Below are 17,465 nucleotides of genomic sequence, written 5' to 3'. Positions count from 1 at the left end.
AGAGAGTGTAACATAGTGTAAGAGAGTGTAAGAGACAGTAGCAGAGTGTAATAGACAGTAACAGAGTGTAAGAGAGTGTAAGAGACAGTAGCAGAGTGTAATAGACAGTAACAGAGTGTAAGAGAGTGTTATAGACAGTAGCAGAGTTTAAGAAACAGTAACAGAGTGTAAGAGACAGTAACAGAGTGAAAGAGACAGTAGCAGAGTGAAAGAAACAGTAGTAGAGTGTAGTAGAGTGTAAGAGAGTGTCACATGGCATATACCGTCATCTAGGATCACATAGTCCCGAATGATCTCAGTATACTGTGAACGTCTTTGGGGATCTCTTCGCGTAGACATCGTAAAGCTGTGTAAGAGACAGTAGCAGAGAGTAAGAGACGGTAACAGAGTATATGAGACAGTAGGAGAGTGTAAGAGAGTGTAACAAAGTATAGGAGACTGTAACAGAGTATAGGAGACAGTAACAGAGTGTAAGAGAATGTAAGAGACAGTAACAGAGTGTAAGAGAGTGTAACAGAGTGTAAGAGACAGTAACAGAGTGTAAGAGGGTGTAAGAGACAGTAGCAGAGTGTAGGAGAGTGTAAGAGAGTGTAAGAGACAGTAACAGAGTGTAAGAGACAGTAACAGAGTATATGAGACAGCAGCAGAGTGTAAGAGAGTGTAACAGAGTATAGGAGACAGTAACAGAGTATAGGAGACAGTAACAGAGTGTAAGAGACAGTAACAGAGTGTACGAGACAGTAACAGAGTGTACGAGACAGTAACAGAGTGTATGACAGTGTAGTAGAGTGTAAGAGACAGTAACAGAGCGTAAGAGATAGTAGCAGAGTATAAGAGACAGTAACAGAGTGTAAGAGAATGTAAGAGACAGTAACAGAGTGTAAGAGAGTGTAACAGAGTGTAAGAGACAGTAACAGAGTGTAAGAGGGTGTAAGAGACAGTAGCAGAGTGTAGGAGAGTGTAAGAGAGTGTAAGAGACAGTAACAGAGTGTAAGAGACAGTAACAGAGTATATGAGACAGCAGCAGAGTGTAAGAGAGTGTAACAGAGTATAGGAGACAGTAACAGAGTATAGGAGACAGTAACAGAGTGTAAGAGAATGTAAGAGACAGTAACAGAGTGTAAGAGAGTGTAACAGAGTGTAAGAGACAGTAACAGAGTGTAAGAGGGTGTAAGAGACAGTAGCAGAGTGTAGGAGAGTGTAAGAGAGTGTAAGAGACAGTAACAGAGTGTAAGAGACAGTAACAGAGTATATGAGACAGCAGCAGAGTGTAAGAGAGTGTAACAGAGTATAGGAGACAGTAACAGAGTATAGGAGACAGTAACAGAGTGTAAGAGACAGTAACAGAGTGTACGAGACAGTAACAGAGTGTAAGATACAGTAACAGAGTGTATGACAGTGTAGTAGAGTGTAAGAGACAGTAACAGAGCGTAAGAGATAGTAGCAGAGTATAAGAGACAGTAACAGAGTGTAAGAGAATGTAAGAGACAGTAACAGAGTGTAAGAGAGTGTAACAGAGTGTAAGAGACAGTAACAGAGTGTAAGAGGGTGTAAGAGACAGTAGCAGAGTGTAGGAGAGTGTAAGAGAGTGTAAGAGACAGTAACAGAGTGTAAGAGACAGTAACAGAGTATATGAGACAGCAGCAGAGTGTAAGAGAGTGTAACAGAGTATAGGAGACAGTAACAGAGTATAGGAGACAGTAACAGAGTGTAAGAGACAGTAACAGAGTGTACGAGACAGTAACAGAGTGTAAGATACAGTAACAGAGTGTATGACAGTGTAGTAGAGTGTAAGAGACAGTAACAGAGCGTAAGAGATAGTAGCAGAGTATAAGAGACAGTAACAGAGTGAAAGAGACAGTAACAGAGTGTAAGAGACAGTAGCAGAGTGTAAGATACAGTAACAGAGTGTAAGAGACAGTAGCAGAGTGTAAGAGAGTGTAATAGACAGTAACAGTGTGTAAGAGGGTGTAACAGTGTGTAAGAGGGTGTAACAGCGTGTAAGAGAGTGTAACAGTGTGTAAGAGAGTGTAACAGAGTGTAAGAGAGTGTAAGAGACAGTAACAGAGTGTAAGAGGGTGTAAGAGACAGTAACAGAGTGTAAGAGACAGTAACAGAGTGTACGAGAGTGTAGTAGAGTATAAGAGACAGTAAGAGAGCGTAAGAGACAGAAGCAGAGTGAAACAGAGAGTAGCAGAGTGTAAGAGACAGTAGCAGAGTGTAAGAGACAGTAGCAGAGTGTAAGAGAGTGTAAGAGACAGTAACAGAGTGTAAGAGAGTGTAACAGCATGTAAGAGAGTGTAACAGAGTGTACGAGAGTGTAAGAGACAGTAACAGAGTGTAGGAGAGTGTAAGAGACAGTAACAGAGTGTAAGAGACAGTAACAGAGTGTAAGAGACAGCAGCAGAGTGTAAGAGAGTGTAACATAGTGTAAGAGAGTGTAAGAGACAGTAGCAGAGTGTAATAGACAGTAACAGAGTGTAAGAGAGTGTAAGAGACAGTAGCAGAGTGTAATAGACAGTAACAGAGTGTAAGAGAGTGTTATAGACAGTAGCAGAGTTTAAGAGACAGTAACAGAGTGTAAGAGACAGTAACAGAGTGAAAGAGGGTGTAAGAGACAGTAGCAGAGTGTAGGAGAGTGTAAGAGAGTGTAAGAGACAGTAACAGAGTGTAAGAGACAGTAACAGAGTGTAAGAGACAGCAGCAGAGTGTAAGAGAGTGTAAGAGACAGTAACAGAGTGTAAGAGACAGTAACAGAGTGTAAGAGACAGCAGCAGAGTGTAAGAGAGTGTAAGAGACAGTAACAGAGTGTAAGAGACAGTAACAGAGTGTAAGAGACAGTAACAGAGTGTACGAGAGTGTAGTAGAGTGTAAGAGACAGTAACAGAGCGTAAGAGACAGTAGCAGAGTGTAAGAGAGTGTAAGAGACAGTAACAGAGTGTAAGAGAGTGTAAGAGAGTGTAAGAGACAGTAACAGAGTGTAGGAGAGTGTAAGAGACAGTAACAGAGTGTAAGAGACAGTAACAGAGTGTAAGAGACAGCAGCAGAGTGTAAGAGAGTGTAAGAGACAGTAGCAGAGTGTAATAGACAGTAACAGAGTGTAAGAGAGTGTAAGAGACAGTAGCAGAGTGTAATAGACAGTAACAGAGTGTAAGAGAGTGTTATAGACAGTAGCAGAGTTTAAGAGACAGTAACAGAGTGTAAGAGACAGTAACAGAGTGTAAGAGACAGTAACAGAGTGAAAGAGACAGTAGCAGAGTGAAAGAAACAGTAGTAGAGTGTAGTAGAGTGTAGTAGAGTGTAAGAGAGTGTCACATGGCATATACCGTCCTCTAGGATCACATAGTCCCGAATGATCTCAGTATACTGTGAACGTCTTTGGGGATCTCTTCGCGTAGACATCGTAAACCTGTGTAAGAGACAGTAACAGAGTATATGAGACAGTAGCAGAGTGTAAGAGAGTATAGGAGACTGTAACAGAGTATAGGAGACAGTAACAGAGTGTAAGAGAATGTAAGAGACAGTAACAGAGTGTAACAGAGTGTAAGAGACAGTAACAGAGTGTAAGAGGGTGTAAGAGACAGTAGCAGACTGTAGGAGAGTGTAAGAGAGTGTAAGAGACAGTAACAGAGTGTAAGAGACAGTAACAGAGTATATGAGACAGCAGCAGAGTGTAAGAGAGTGTAACAGAGTATAGGAGACAGTAACAGAGTATAGGAGACAGTAACAGAGTGTAAGAGACAGTAACTGAGTGTACGAGACAGTAACAGAGTGTAAGATACAGTAACAGAGTGTATGACAGTGTAGTAGAGTGTAAGAGACAGTAACAGAGCGTAAGAGATAGTAGCAAAGTGTAAGAGACAGTAGCAGAGTGAAAGAGACAGTAACAGAGTGTAAGAGACAGTAGCAGAGTGTAAGATACAGTAACAGAGTGTAAGAGAGTGTAAGAGACAGTAACAGTGTGTAAGAGGATGTAACAGCGTGTAAGAGAGTGTAACAGCGTGTAAGAGAGTGTAACAGAGTGTAAGAGAGTGTAAGAGACAGTAACAGAGTGTAAGAGGGTGTAAGAGACAGTAGCAGAGTGTAGGAAAGTGTAAGAGAGTGTAAGAGACAGTAACAGAGTGTAAGAGAGTGTAACAGAGTGTAAGAGACAGTAACAGAGTGTACGAGAGTGTAGTAGAGTGTAAGAGACAGTAAGAGAGCGTAAGAGGCAGAAGCAGAGTGAAACAGAGAGTAGCAGAGTGTAAGAGACAGTAGCAGAGTGTAAGAGACAGTAGCAGAGTGTAAGAGAGTGTAAGAGACAGTAACAGAGTGTAAGAGAGTGTAACAGCATGTAAGAGAGTGTAACAGAGTGTAAGAGACAGTAACAGAGTGTAGGAGAGTGTAAGAGACAGTAACAGAGTGTAAGAGACAGTAACAGAGTGTAAGAGACAGCAGCAGAGTGTAAGAGAGTGTAACATAGTGTAAGAGAGTGTAAGAGACAGTAGCAGAGTGTAATAAACAGTAAGAGAGTGTAAGAGACAGTAGCAGAGTGTAATAGACAGTAACAGAGTTTAAGAGAGTGTTATAGACAGTAGCAGAGTTTAAGAGACAGTAACAGAGTGTAAGAGACAGTAACAGAGTGTATGAGGGTGTAAGAGACAGTAGCAGAGTGTAGGAGAGTGTAAGAGAGTGTAAGAGAGTGTAAGAGACAGTAACAGAGTGTAAGAGACAGTAACAGAGTGTAAGAGACAGCAGCAGAGTGTAAGAGAGTGTAAGAGACAGTAACAGAGTGTAAGAGGCAGTAACAGAGTGTAAGAGACAGCAGCAGAGTTTAAGAGATTGTAAGAGACAGTAACATAGTGTAAGAGAGTGTAACAGAGTGTAAGAGACAGTAACAGAGTGTACGAGACAGTAACAGAGTGTAAGAGACAGTAACAGAGTGTACGAGAGTGTAGTAGAGTGTAAGAGACAGTAACAGAGCGTAAGAGACAGTAGCAGAGTGTAAGAGACAGAAGCAGAGTGAAACAGAGAGTAGCAGAGTGTAAGAGACAGTAGCAGAGTGTAAGAGACAGTAGCAGATTGTAAGAGAGTGTAAGAGACAGTAACAGAGTGTAAGAGAGTGTAACAGAGTGTAAGAGACAGTAACAGAGTGTGGGAGAGTGTAAGAGACAGTAACAGAGTGTAAGAGACAGTAACAGAGTGTAAGAGACAGCAGCAGAGTGTAAGAGAGTGTAACATAATGTAAGAGAGTGTAAGAGACAGTAGCAGAGTGTAATAGACAGTAACAGAGTGTAAGAGAGTGTAAGAGACAGTAGCAGAGTGTAATAGACAGTAACAGAGTGTAAGAGAGTGTTATAGACAGTAGCAGAGTTTAAGAGACAGTAGCAGAGTTTAAGAGACAGTAACAGAGTGTAAGAGACAGTAACAGAGTGTAAGAGACAGTAACAGAGTGAATGAGACAGTAGCAGAGTGAAAGAAACAGTAGTAGAGTGTAGGAGAGTGTAGTAGAGTGTAAGAGAGTGTCACATGGCATATACCGTCATCTAGGATCACATAGTCCCGAATGATCTCAGTATACTGTGATCGTCTTTGGGGATCTCTTCGCGTAGACATCGTAAACCTGTGTAAGAGACAGTAGCAGAGAGTAAGAGACGGTAACAGAGTACATGAGATAGTAGCAGAGTGTAAGAGAGTGTAACAGAGTATAGGAGACTGTAACAGAGTATAGGATACAGTAACAGAGTGTAAGAGAATGTAAGAGACAGTAACAGAGTGTAAGAGAGTGTAACAGAGTGTAAGAGACAGTAACAGAGTGTAAGAGGGTGTAAGAGACAGTAGCGGAGTGTAGGAGAGTGTAAGAGAGTGTAAGAGACAGTAACAGAGTGTAAGAGACAGTAACAGAGTATATGAGACAACAGCAGAGTGTAAGAGAGTGTAACATAGTATAGGAGACAGTAACAGAGTATAGGAGACAGTAACAGAGTGTAAGAGACAGTAACAGAGTGTACGAGACAGTAACAGAGTGTAAGATAAAGTAACAGAGTGTATGACAGTGTAGTAGAGTGTAAGAGACAGTAACAGAGCGTAAGAGATAGTAGCAGAGTGTAAGAGACAGTAGCAGAGTGAAAGAGACAGTAACAGAGTGTAAGAGACAGTAGCAGAGTGTAAGATACAGTAACAGAGTGTAAGAGACAGTAACAGAGTGTAAGAGGGTGTAAGAGACAGTAGCAGAGTGTAGGAGAGTGTAAGAGAGTGTAAGAGACAGTAACAGAGTGTAAGAGAGTGTAACAGAGTGTAAGAGACAGTAACAGAGTGTACGAGAGTGTAGTAGAGTGTAAGAGACAGTAAGAGAGCGTAAGAGACAGAAGCAGAGTGAAACAGAGAGTAGTAGAGTGTAAGAGACAGTAGCAGAGTGTAAGAGACAGTAGCAGAGTGTAAGATAGTGTAAGAGACAGTAACAGAGTGTAAGAGACAGTAACAGAGTGTAGGAGAGTGTAAGAGACAGTAACAGAGTGTAAGAGACAGTAACAGAGTGTATGAGACAGCAGCAGAGTAAAGAGAGTGTAACATAGTGTAAGAGAGTGTAAGAGACAGTAGCAGAGTGTAATAGACAGTAACAGAGTGTAAGAGAGTGTAAGAGACAGTAGCAGAGTGTAATAGACAGTAACAGAGTGTAAGAGAGTGTTATAGACAGTAGCAGAGTTTAAGAGACAGTAACAGAGTGTAAGAGACAGTAACAGAGTGTAAGAGGGTGTAAGAGACAGTAGCAGAGTGTAGGAGAGTGTAAGAGAGTGTAAGAGACAGTAAAAGTGTGTAAGAGACAGTAACAGAGTGTAAGAGACAGCAGCAGAGTGTAAGAGAGTGTAAGAGACAGTAACAGAGTGTAAGAGAGTGTAACAGAGTGTAAGAGACAGTAACAGAGTGTACGAGACAGTAACAGAGTGTACGAGAGTGTAGTAGAGTGTAAGAGACAGTAACAGAGCGTAAGAGACAGTAGCAGAGTGTAAGAGACAGAAGCAGAGTGAAACAGAGAGTAGCAGAGTGTAAGAGACAGTAGCAGATTGTAAGAGAGTGTAAGAGACAGTAACAGAGTGTAAGAGACAATAACAGAGTGTATGACAGTGTAGTAGAGTGTAAGAGACAGTAACAGAGCGTAAGAGATAGTAGCAGAGTGTACGAGACAGTAACAGAGTGTAAGATACAGTAACAGAGTGTATGACAGTGTAGTAAAGTGTAAGAGACAGTAACAGAGCGTAAGAGATAGTAGCAGAGTGTAAGAGACAGTAGCAGAGTGAAAGAGACAGTAACAGAGTGTAAGAGACAGTAGTAGAGTGTAAGAGACAGTAGCAGAGTGTAAGAGAGTGTAAGAGACAGTAACAGTGTGTAAGAGGGTGTAACAGCGTGTAAGAGAGTGTAACAGCGTGTAAGAGAGTGTAACAGCGTGTAAGAGAGTGTAACAGCGTGTAAGAGAGTGTAACAGAGTGTAAGAGAGTGTAAGAGACAGTAACAGAGTGTAGGAGAGTGTAAAAGACAGTAACAGAGTGTAAGAGACAGTAACAGAGTGTAAGAGACAGCAGCAGAGTGTAAAAGAGTGTAAGAGACAGTAGCAGAGTGTAATAGACAGTAACAGAGTGTACGAGAGTGTAAGAGACAGTAGCAGAGTGTAATAGACAGTAACAGAGTGTAAGAGACAGTAGCAGAGTGTAATAGACAGTAACAGAGTGTAAGAGAGTGTTATAGACAGTAGCAGAGTTTAAGAGACAGTAACAGAGTGTAAGAGACAGTAACAGAGTGTAAGAGGGTGTAAGAGACAGTAGCAGAGTGTAGGAGAGTGTAAGAGAGTGTAAGAGAGTGTAAGAGACAGTAACAGAGTGTAAGAGACAGTAACAGAGTGTAAGAGACAGCAGCAGAGTGTAAGAGAGTGTAAGAGACAGTAACAGAGTGTAAGAGAGTGTAACAGAGTGTACGAGACAGTAACAGAGTGTAAGAGACAGTAACAGAGTGTACGAGAGTGTAGTAGAGTGTAAGAGACAGTAACAGAGCGTAAGAGACAGTAGCAGAGTGTAAGAGAGTGTAAGAGACAGTAACAGAGTGTAAGAGAGTGTAACAGCGTGTAAGATAGTGTAACAGAGTGTAAGAGAGTGTAAGAGACAGTAACAGAGTGTAGGAGAGTGTAAGAGACAGTAACAGAGTGTAAGAGACAGCAGCAGAGTGTAAGAGAGTGTAACATAGTGTAAGAGAGTCTAAGAGACAGTAGCAGAGTGTAATAGACAGTAACAGAGTGTAAGAAAGAGAGTGTAAGAGACGGTAGCAGAGTGTAATAGACAGTAACAGAGTGTAAGAGAGTGTTATAGACAGTAGCAGAGTTTAAGAGACAGTAACAGAGTGTAAGAGACAGTAACAGAGTGTAAGAGATAGTAACAGAGTGAAAGAGACAGTAGCAGAGTGAAAGAAACAGTAGTAGAGTGTAGTAGAGTGTAGTAGAGTGTAAGAGAGTGTCACATGGCATATACCGTCCTCTAGGATCACATAGTCCCGAATGATCTCAGTATACTGTGAACGTCTTTGGGGATCTCTTCGCGTAGACATCGTAAACCTGTGTAAGAGACAGTAGCAGAGAATAAGAGACGGTAACAGAGTACATGAGACAGTAGCAGAGTGTAAGAGAGTGTAACAGAGTATAGGAGACAGTAACAGAGTATAGGAGACAGTAACAGAGTGTAAGAGAATGTAAGAGACAGTAAAAGAGTGTAAGAGAGTGTAACAGAGTGTAAGAGACAGTAACAGAGTGTAAGAGGGTGTAAGAGACAGTAGCAGAGTGTAGGAGAGTGTAAGAGAGTGTAAGAGACAGTAACAGAGTGTAAGAGACAGTAACAGAGTATATGAGACAGCAGCAGAGTGTAAGAGAGTGTAACAGAGTATAGGAGACAGTAACAGAGTATAGGAGACAGTAACAGAGTGTAAGAGACAGTAACAGAGTGTACGAGACAGTAACAGAGTGTAAGATACAATAACAGAGTGTAAGAGAGTGTTATAGACAGTAGCAGAGTTTAAGAGACAGTAACAGAGTGTAAGAGACAGTAACAGAGTGTAAGAGGGTGTAAGAGACAGTAGCAGAGTGTAATAGACAGTAACAGAGTGTAAGAGAGTGTTATAGACAGTAGCAGAGTTTAAGAGACAGTAACAGAGTGTAAGAGACAGTAACAGAGTGTAAGAGGGTGTAAGAGACAGTAGCAGAGTGTAGGAGAGTGTAAGAGAGTGTAAGAGAGTGTAAGAGACAGTAACAGAGTGTAAGAGACAGTAACAGAGTGTAAGAGACAGCAGCAGAGTGTAAGAGAGTGTAAGAGACAGTAACAGAGTGTAAGAGAGCGTAACAGAGTGTAAGAGACAGTAACAGAGTGTACGAGACAGTAACAGAGTGTAAGAGACAGTAACAGAGTGTACGAGAGTGTAGTAGAGTGTAAGAGACAGTAACAGAGCGTAAGAGACAGTAGCAGAGTGTAAGAGACAGAAGCAGAGTGAAACAGAGAGTAGCAGAGTGTAAGAGACAGTAGCAGAGTGTAAGAGACAGTAGCAGATTGTAAGAGAGTGTAAGAGACAGTAACAGAGTGTAAGAGAGTGTAACAGCGTGTAAGAGAGTGTAACAGAGTGTAAGAGAGTTTAAGAGACAGTAACAGAGTGTAGAAGAGTGTAAGAGACAGTAACAGAGTGTAAGAGACAGTAACAGAGTGTAAGAGACAGCAGCAGAGTGTAAGAGAGTGTAACATAGTGTAAGAGAGTGTAAGAGACAGTAGCAAAGTGTAATAGACAGTAACAGAGTGTAAGAGAGTGTTAGAGACAGTAGCAGAGTGTAATAGTAACAGAGTGTAAGAGAGTGTTAGAGACAGTAGCAGAGTTTAAGAGACAGTAACAGAGTGTAAGAGACAGTAACAGAGTGTAAGAGACAGTAACAGAGTGAAAGAGACAGTAGCAGAGTGAAGGAAACAGTAGTATAGTGTAGTAGAGTGTAAGAGAGTGTCACATGGCATATACCGTCCTCTAGGATCACATAATCCCGAATGATCTCAGTATACTGTGAACGTCTTTGGGGATCTCTTCTCATAGACATCGTAAACCTGTGTAAGAGACAGTAGCAGAGAGTAAGAGATGGTAACAGAGTATATGAGACAGTAGCAGAGTGTAAGAGAGTGTAACAGAGTATAGGAGACAGTAACAGAGTGTAAGAGAATGTAAGAGACAGTAGCAGAGTGTAGGAGAGTGTAAGAGAGTGTAAGAGACAGTAACAGAGTGTAAGAGACAGTAACAGAGTATATGAGACAGCAGCAGAGTGTAAGAGAGTGTAACAGAGTATAGGAGACAGTAACAGAGTATAGGAGACAGTAACAGAGTGTAAGAGACAGTAACAGAGTGTACGAGACAGTAACAGAGTGTAAGATACAGTAACAGAGTGTATGACAGTGTAGTAGAGTGTAAGAGACAGTAACAGAGCGTAAGAGATAGTAGCAGAGTGTAAGAGACAGTAGCAGAGTGAAAGAGACAGTAACAGAGTGTAAGAGACAGTAGCAGAGTGTATGATACAGTAACAGAGTGTAAGAGACAGTAGCAGAGTGTAAGAGAGTGTAAGAGACAGTAACAGTGTGTAAGAGGGTGTAACAGCATGTAAGAGAGTGTAACAGCGTGTAAAGAGTGTAACAGAGTGTAAGAGAGTGTAAGAGACAGTAACAGAGTGTAAGAGGGTGTAAGAGACAGTAGCAGAGTGTAGGAGAGTGTAAGAGAGTGTAAGAGACAGTAACAGAGTGTAAGAGAGTGTAACAGAGTGTAAGAGACAGTAACAGAGTGTACGAGAGTGTAGTAGAGTGTAAGAGACAGTAGCAGAGTGTAAGAGACAGTAGCAGAGTGTAAGAGAGTGTAAGAGACAGTAACAGTGTGTAAGAGGGTGTAACAGCGTGTAAGAGAGTGTAACAGCGTGTAAGAGAGTGTAACAGAGTGTAAAGGACAGTAACAGATTGTAAGAGGGTGTAAGAGACAGTAGCAGAGTGTAGGAGAGTGTAAGAGAGTGTAAGAGACAGTAACAGAGTGTAAGAGAGTGTAACAGAGTGTAAGAGACAGTAACAGAGTGTACGAGAGTGTAGTAGAGTGTAAGAGACAGTAAGAGAGCGTAAAAGACAGAAGCAGAGTGAAACAGAGAGTAGCAGAGTGTAAGAGACAGTAACAGAGTGTAGGAGAGTGTAAGAGACAGTAACAGAGTATATGAGACAGCAGCAGAGTGTAAGAGAGTGTAAAAGAGTATAGGAGACAGTAACAGAGTATAGGAGACAGTAACAGAGTGTAAGAGACAGTAACAGAGTGTACGAGACAGTAACAGAGTGTAAGATACAGTAACAGAGTGTATGACAGTGTAGTAGAGTGTAAGAGACAGTAACAGAGCGTAAGAGATAGTAGCAGAGTGTAAGAGACAGTAGCAGAGTGAAAGAGACAGTAACAGAGTGTAAGAGACAGTAGCAGAGTGTAAGATACAGTAACAGAGTGTAAGAGACAGTAGCAGAGTGTAAGAGAGTGTAAGAGACAGTAACAGTGTGTAAGAGGGTGTAACAGCGTGTAAGAGGGTGTAACAGCGTGTAAGAGAGTGTAACAGTGTGTAAGAGAGTGTAACAGAGTGTAAGAGAGTGTAAGAGACAGTAACAGAATGTAAGAGGGTGTAAGAGACAGTAGCAGAGTGTAGGAGAGTGTAAGAGAGTGTAAGAGACAGTAACAGAGTGTAAGAGACAGTAACAGAGTATATGAGACAGCAGCAGAGTGGAAGAGAGTGTAAAAGAGTGTACGAGACAGTAACAGAGTGTAAGATACAGTAACAGAGTGTATGACAGTGTAGTAGAGTGTAAGAGACAGTAACAGAGCGTAAGAGATAGTAGCAGAGTGTAAGAGACAGTAGCAGAGTGAAAGAGACAGTAACAGAGTGTAAGAGACAGTAACAGAGTGTAAGAGAGTGTAAGAGACAGTAGCAGAGTGTAATAGACAGTAACAGAGTGTAAGAGAGTGTTATAGACTGTAGCAGAGTTTACGAGACAGTAACAGAGTGTACGAGACAGTAACAGAGTGTAAGAGACAGTAGCAGAGTGAAAGAAACAGTAGTAGAGTGTAGTAGAGTGTAAGAGAGTGTCACATGGCATATACCGTCATCTAGGATCACATAGTCCCGAATGATCTCAGTATACTGTGAACGTCTTTGGGGATCTCTTCGCGTAGACATCGTAAACCTGTGTAAGAGACAGTAGCAGAGAGTAAGAGACGGTAACAGAGTATATGAGACAGTAGCAGAGTGTAAGAGAGTGTAACAGAGTATAGGAGACAGTAACAGAGTGTAAGAGAATGTAAGAGACAGTAACAGAGTGTAAGAGAGTGTAACAGAGTGTAAGAGACAGTAACAGAGTGTAAGAGGGTGTAAGAGACAGTAGCAGAGTGTAGGAGAGTGTAAGAGAGTGTAAGAGACAGTAACAGAGTGTAAGAGACAGTAACAGAGTGTAAGAGACAGTAACAGAGTATATGAGACAGCAGCAGAGTGTAAGAGAGTGTAACAGAGTATAGGAGACAGTAACAGAGTATAGGAGACAGTAACAGAGTGTAAGAGACAGTAACAGAGTGTACGAGACAGTAACAGAGTGTACGAGACAGTAACAGAGTGTATGACAGTGTAGTAGAGTGTAAGAGACAGTAACAGAGCGTAAGAGATAGTAGCAGAGTGTAAGAGACAGTAGCAGAGTGAAAGAGACAGTAACAGAGTGTAAGAGACAGTAGCAGAGTGTAAGATACAGTAGCAGAGTGTAAGATACAGTAACAGAGTGTAAGAGACAGTAGCAGAGTGCAAGAGAGTGTAAGAGACAGTAACAGTGTGTAAGAGCGTGTAACAGCGTGTAAGAGAGTGTAACAGCGTGTAAGAGAGTGTAACAGAGTGTAAGAGAGTGTAAGAGACAGTAACAGAGTGTAAGAGGGTGGAAGAGACAGTAGCAGAGTGTAGGAGAGTGTAAGAGAGTGTCAGAGACAGTAACAGAGTGTAAGAGAGTGTAACAGAGTGTAAGAGACAGTAACAGAGTGTACGAGAGTGTAGTAGAGTGTAAGAGACAGTAAGAAAGCGTAAGAGACAGAAGCAGAGTGAAACAGAGAGTAGCAGAGTGTAAGAGACAGTAGCAGAGTGTAAGAAACAGTAGCAGAGTGTAAGAGAGTGTAAGAGACAGTAACAGAGTGTAAGAGAGTGTAACAGCATGTAAGAGAGTGTAACATAGTGTAAGAGAGTGTAAGAGACAGTAACAGAGTGTAGGAGAGTGTAAGAGACAGTAACAGAGTGTAAGAGACAGTAACAGAGTGTAAGAGACAGCAGCAGAGTGTAAGAGACAGCAGCAGAGTGTAAGAGAGTGTAACATAGTGTAATAGAGTGTAAGAGACAGTAGCAGAGTGTAATAGACAGTAACAGAGTGTAAGAGAGTGTAAGAGACAGTAGCAGAGTGTAATAGACAGTAACAGAGTGTAAGAGAAAGTTATAGACAGTAGCAGAGTTTAAGAGACAGTAACAGAGTGTAAGAGACAGTAACAGAGTGTAAGAGGGTGTAAGAGACAGTAGCAGAGTGTAGGAGAGTGTAAGAGAGTGTAAGAGACAGTAACAGAGTGTAAGAGACAGTAACAGAGTGTAAGAGACAGCAGCAGAGTGTAAGAGAGTGTAAGAGACAGTAACAGAGGGTAAGAGAGTGTAGTAGAGTGTAAGAGACAGTAACAGAGCGTAAGAGACAGTAGCAGAGTGTAAGAGACAGAAGCAGAGTGAAACAGATAGTAGCAGAGTGTAAGAGACAGTAGCAGAGTGTAAGAGACAGTAGCAGAGTGTAAGAGAGTGTAAGAGACAGTAACAGAGTGTAAGAGAGTGTAACAGCGTGCAAGAGAGTGTAACAGAGTGTAAGAGAGTGTAAGAGACAGTAACAGAGTGTAGGAGAGTGTAAGAGACAGTAACAGAGTGTAAGAGACAGTAACAGAGTGGAAGAGACAGCAGCAGAGTGTAAGAGAGTGTAACATAGTGTAAGAGAGTGTAAGAGACAGTAGCAGAGTGTAATAGACAGTAACAGAGTGTAAGAGAGTGTAAGAGACAGTAGCAGAGTGTAATAGACAGTAACAGAGTGTAAGAGAGTGTTATAGACAGTAGCAGAGTTTAAGAGACAGTAACAGAGTGTAAGAGACAGTAACAGAGTGTAAGAGACAGTAACAGAGTGTAAGAGGGTGTAAGAGACAGTAGCAGAGTGTAGGAGAGTGTAAGAGAGTGAAAGAGAGTGTAAGAGACAGTAACAGAGTGTAAGAGACAGTAAGAGAGTGTAAGAGACAGTAACAGAGTGTAAGAGAGTGTAACAGAGTGTAAGAGACAGTAACAGAGTGTACGAGACAGTAACAGAGTGTAAGAGACAGTAACAGAGTGTACGAGAGTGTAGTAGAGTGTAAGAGACAGTAACAGAGCGTAAGAGACAGTAGCAGAGTGTAAGAGACAGAAGCAGAGTAAAACAGAGAGTAGCAGAGTGTAAGAGACAGTAGCAGAGTGTAAGAGACAGTAGCAGATTGTAAGAGAGTGTAAGAGACAGTAACAGAGTGTAAGAGAGTGTAACAGCGTGTAAGAGAGTGTAACAGAGTGTAAGAGAGTGTAAGAGACAGTAACAGAGTGTAGGAGAGTGTAAGAGACAGTAACAGTGTGTAAGAGACAGCAGCAGAGTGTAAGAGATTGTAACATAGTGTAAGAGAGTGTAAGAGACAGTAGCAGAGTGTAGGAGAGTGTAAGAGAGTGTAAGAGACAGTCACAGAGTGTAAGAGAGTGTAACAGAGTGTAAGATACAGTAACAGAGTGTACGAGAGTGTAGTAGAGTGTAAGACACAGTAAGAGAGCGTAAGAGACAGAAGCAGAGTGAAACATAGAGTAGCAGAGTGTAAGAGACAGTAGCAGAGTGTAAGAGACAGTAGCAGAGTGTAAGAGAGTGTAAGAGACAGTAAAAGAGTGTAAGAGAGTGTAACAGCATGTAAGAGAGTGTAACAGAGTGTAAGAGAGTGTAAGAGACAGTAACATAGTGTAGGAGAGTGTAAGAGACAGTAACAGAGTGTAAGAGACAGTAACAGAGTGTAAGAGACAGCAGCAGAGTGTAAGAGAGTGTAACATAGTGTGAGAGAGTGTAAGAGACAGTAGCAGAGTGTAATAGACAGTAACAGAGTGTAAGAGAGTGTGAGAGACAGTAGCAGAGTGCAATAGACAGTAACAGAGTGTAAGAGAGTGTTATAGACAGTAGCAGAGTTTAAGAGACAGTAACAGAGTGTAAGAGACAGTAACAGAGTGTAAGAGGGTGTAAGAGACAGTAGCAGAGTGTAGGAGAGTGTAAGAGAGTGTAAGAGACAGTAACAGAGTGTAAGAGACAGTAACAGAGTGTAAGAGACAGCAGCAGAGTGTAAGAGAGTGTAAGAGACAGTAACAGAGTGTAAGAGAGTGTAACAGAGTGTAAGAGACAGTAACAGAGTGTACGAGACAGTAACAGAGTGTAAGAGACAGTAACAGAGTGTACGAGAGTGTAGTAGAGTGTAAGAGACAGTAACAGAGCGTAAGAGACAGTAGCAGAGTGTAAGAGACAGAAGCAGAGTGAATCAGAGAGTAGCAGAGTGTAAGAGACAGTAGCAGAGTGTAAGAGACAGTAGCAGATTGTAAGAGAGTGTAAGAGACAGTAACAGAGTGTAAGAGAGTGTAACAGAGTGTAAGAGAGTGTAAGAGACAGTAACAGAGTGTAGGAGAGTGTAAGAGACAGTAACAGAGTGTAAGAGACAGTAACAGAGTGTAATAGACAGCAGCAGAGTGTAAGAGAGTGTAACAGAGTGTAAGAGACAGTAAGAGAGCGTAAGAGACAGAAGCAGAGTGAAACAGAGAGTAGCAGAGTGTAAGAGACAGTAGCAGAGTGTAAGAAACAGTAGCAGAGTGTAAGAGAGTGTAAGAGACAGTAACAGAGTGTAAGAGAGTGTAACAGCATGTAAGAGAGTGTAACATAGTGTAAGAGAGTGTAAGAGACAGTAACAGAGTGTAGGAGAGTGCAAGAGACAGTAACAGAGTGAAAGAGACAGCAGCAGAGTGTAAGAGAGTGTAACATAGTGTAAGAGAGTGTAAGAGACAGTAACAGAGTGTAATAGACAGTAACAGAGTGTAAGAGAGTGTAAGAGACAGTAGCAGAGTGTAATAGACAGTAACAGAGTGTAAGAGAGTGTTATAGACAGTAGCAGAGTTTAAGAGACAGTAACAGAGTGTAAGAGACAGTAACAGAGTGTAAGAGGGTGTAAGAGACAGTTGCAGAGTGTAAGAGAGTGTAAGAGACAGTAACAGAGTGTAAGAGACAGTAACAGAGTGTAAGAGACAGCAGCAGAGTGTAAGAGAGTGTAAGAGACAGTAACAGAGTGTAAGAGAGTGTAAGAGACAGTAACAGAGTGTACAAGACAGTAACAGAGTGTAAGAGACAGTAACAGAGTGTACGAGAGTGTAGTAGAGTGTAAGAGACAGTAACAGAGCGTAAGAGACAGTAGCAGAGTGTAAGAGACAGAAGCAGAGTGATACAGAGAGTAGCAGAGTGTAAGAGACAGTAGCAGAGTGTAAGAGACAGTAGCAGATTGTAAGAGAGTGTAAGAGACAGTAACAGAGTGTAAGAGAGTGTAACAGCGTGTAAGAGAGTGTAACAGAGTGTAAGAGAGTGTAAGAGACAGTAACAGAGTGTAGGAGAGTGTAAGAGACAGTAGCAGAGTGTAAGAGACAGTAGCAGATTGTAAGAGAGTGTAAGAGACAGTAACAGTGTCTAAGAGACAGCAGCAGAGTGTAAGAGAGTGTAACATAGTGTAAGAGAGTGTAAGAGACAGTAGCAGAGTGTAATAGACAGTAACAGAGTGTAAGAGAGTGTAAGAGACAGTAGCAGAGTGTCATAGACAGTAACAGAGTGTAAGAGAGTGTTATAGACAGTAGCAGAGTTTAAGAGACAGTAACAGAGTGTAAGAGACAGTAACAGAGTGAAAGAGACAGTAGCAGAGTGAAAGAAACAGTAGTAGAGTGTAGTAGAGTGTAAGAGAGTGTCACATGGCATATTCCGTCCTCTAGGATCACATAGTCCCGAATGATCTCAGTATACTGTGAACGTCTTTGGGGATCTCTTCGCGTAGACATTGTAAACCTGTGTAAGAGACAGTAGCAGAGAGTAAGAGACGGTAACAGAGTACATGAGACAGTAGCAGAGTGTAAGAGAGTGTAACAGAGTATAGGAGACAGTAACAGAGTATAGGAGACAGTAAAAGAGTGTAAGAGAATGTAAGAGACAGTAACAGAGTGTAAGAGAGTGTAACAGAGTGTAAGAGACAGTAACAGAGTGTAAGAGGGTGTAAGAATCAGTAGCAGAGTGTAAGAGAGTGTAAGAGACAGTAACAGAGTGTAAGAGACAGTAACAGAG

The sequence above is a fragment of the Spea bombifrons genome, chromosome 3, assembly GCF_027358695.1.
Source record: "Spea bombifrons isolate aSpeBom1 chromosome 3, aSpeBom1.2.pri, whole genome shotgun sequence".
Lineage (NCBI taxonomy): Eukaryota > Metazoa > Chordata > Amphibia > Anura > Pelobatidae > Spea > Spea bombifrons.
This window is presented reverse-complemented; position numbering follows the sequence as displayed.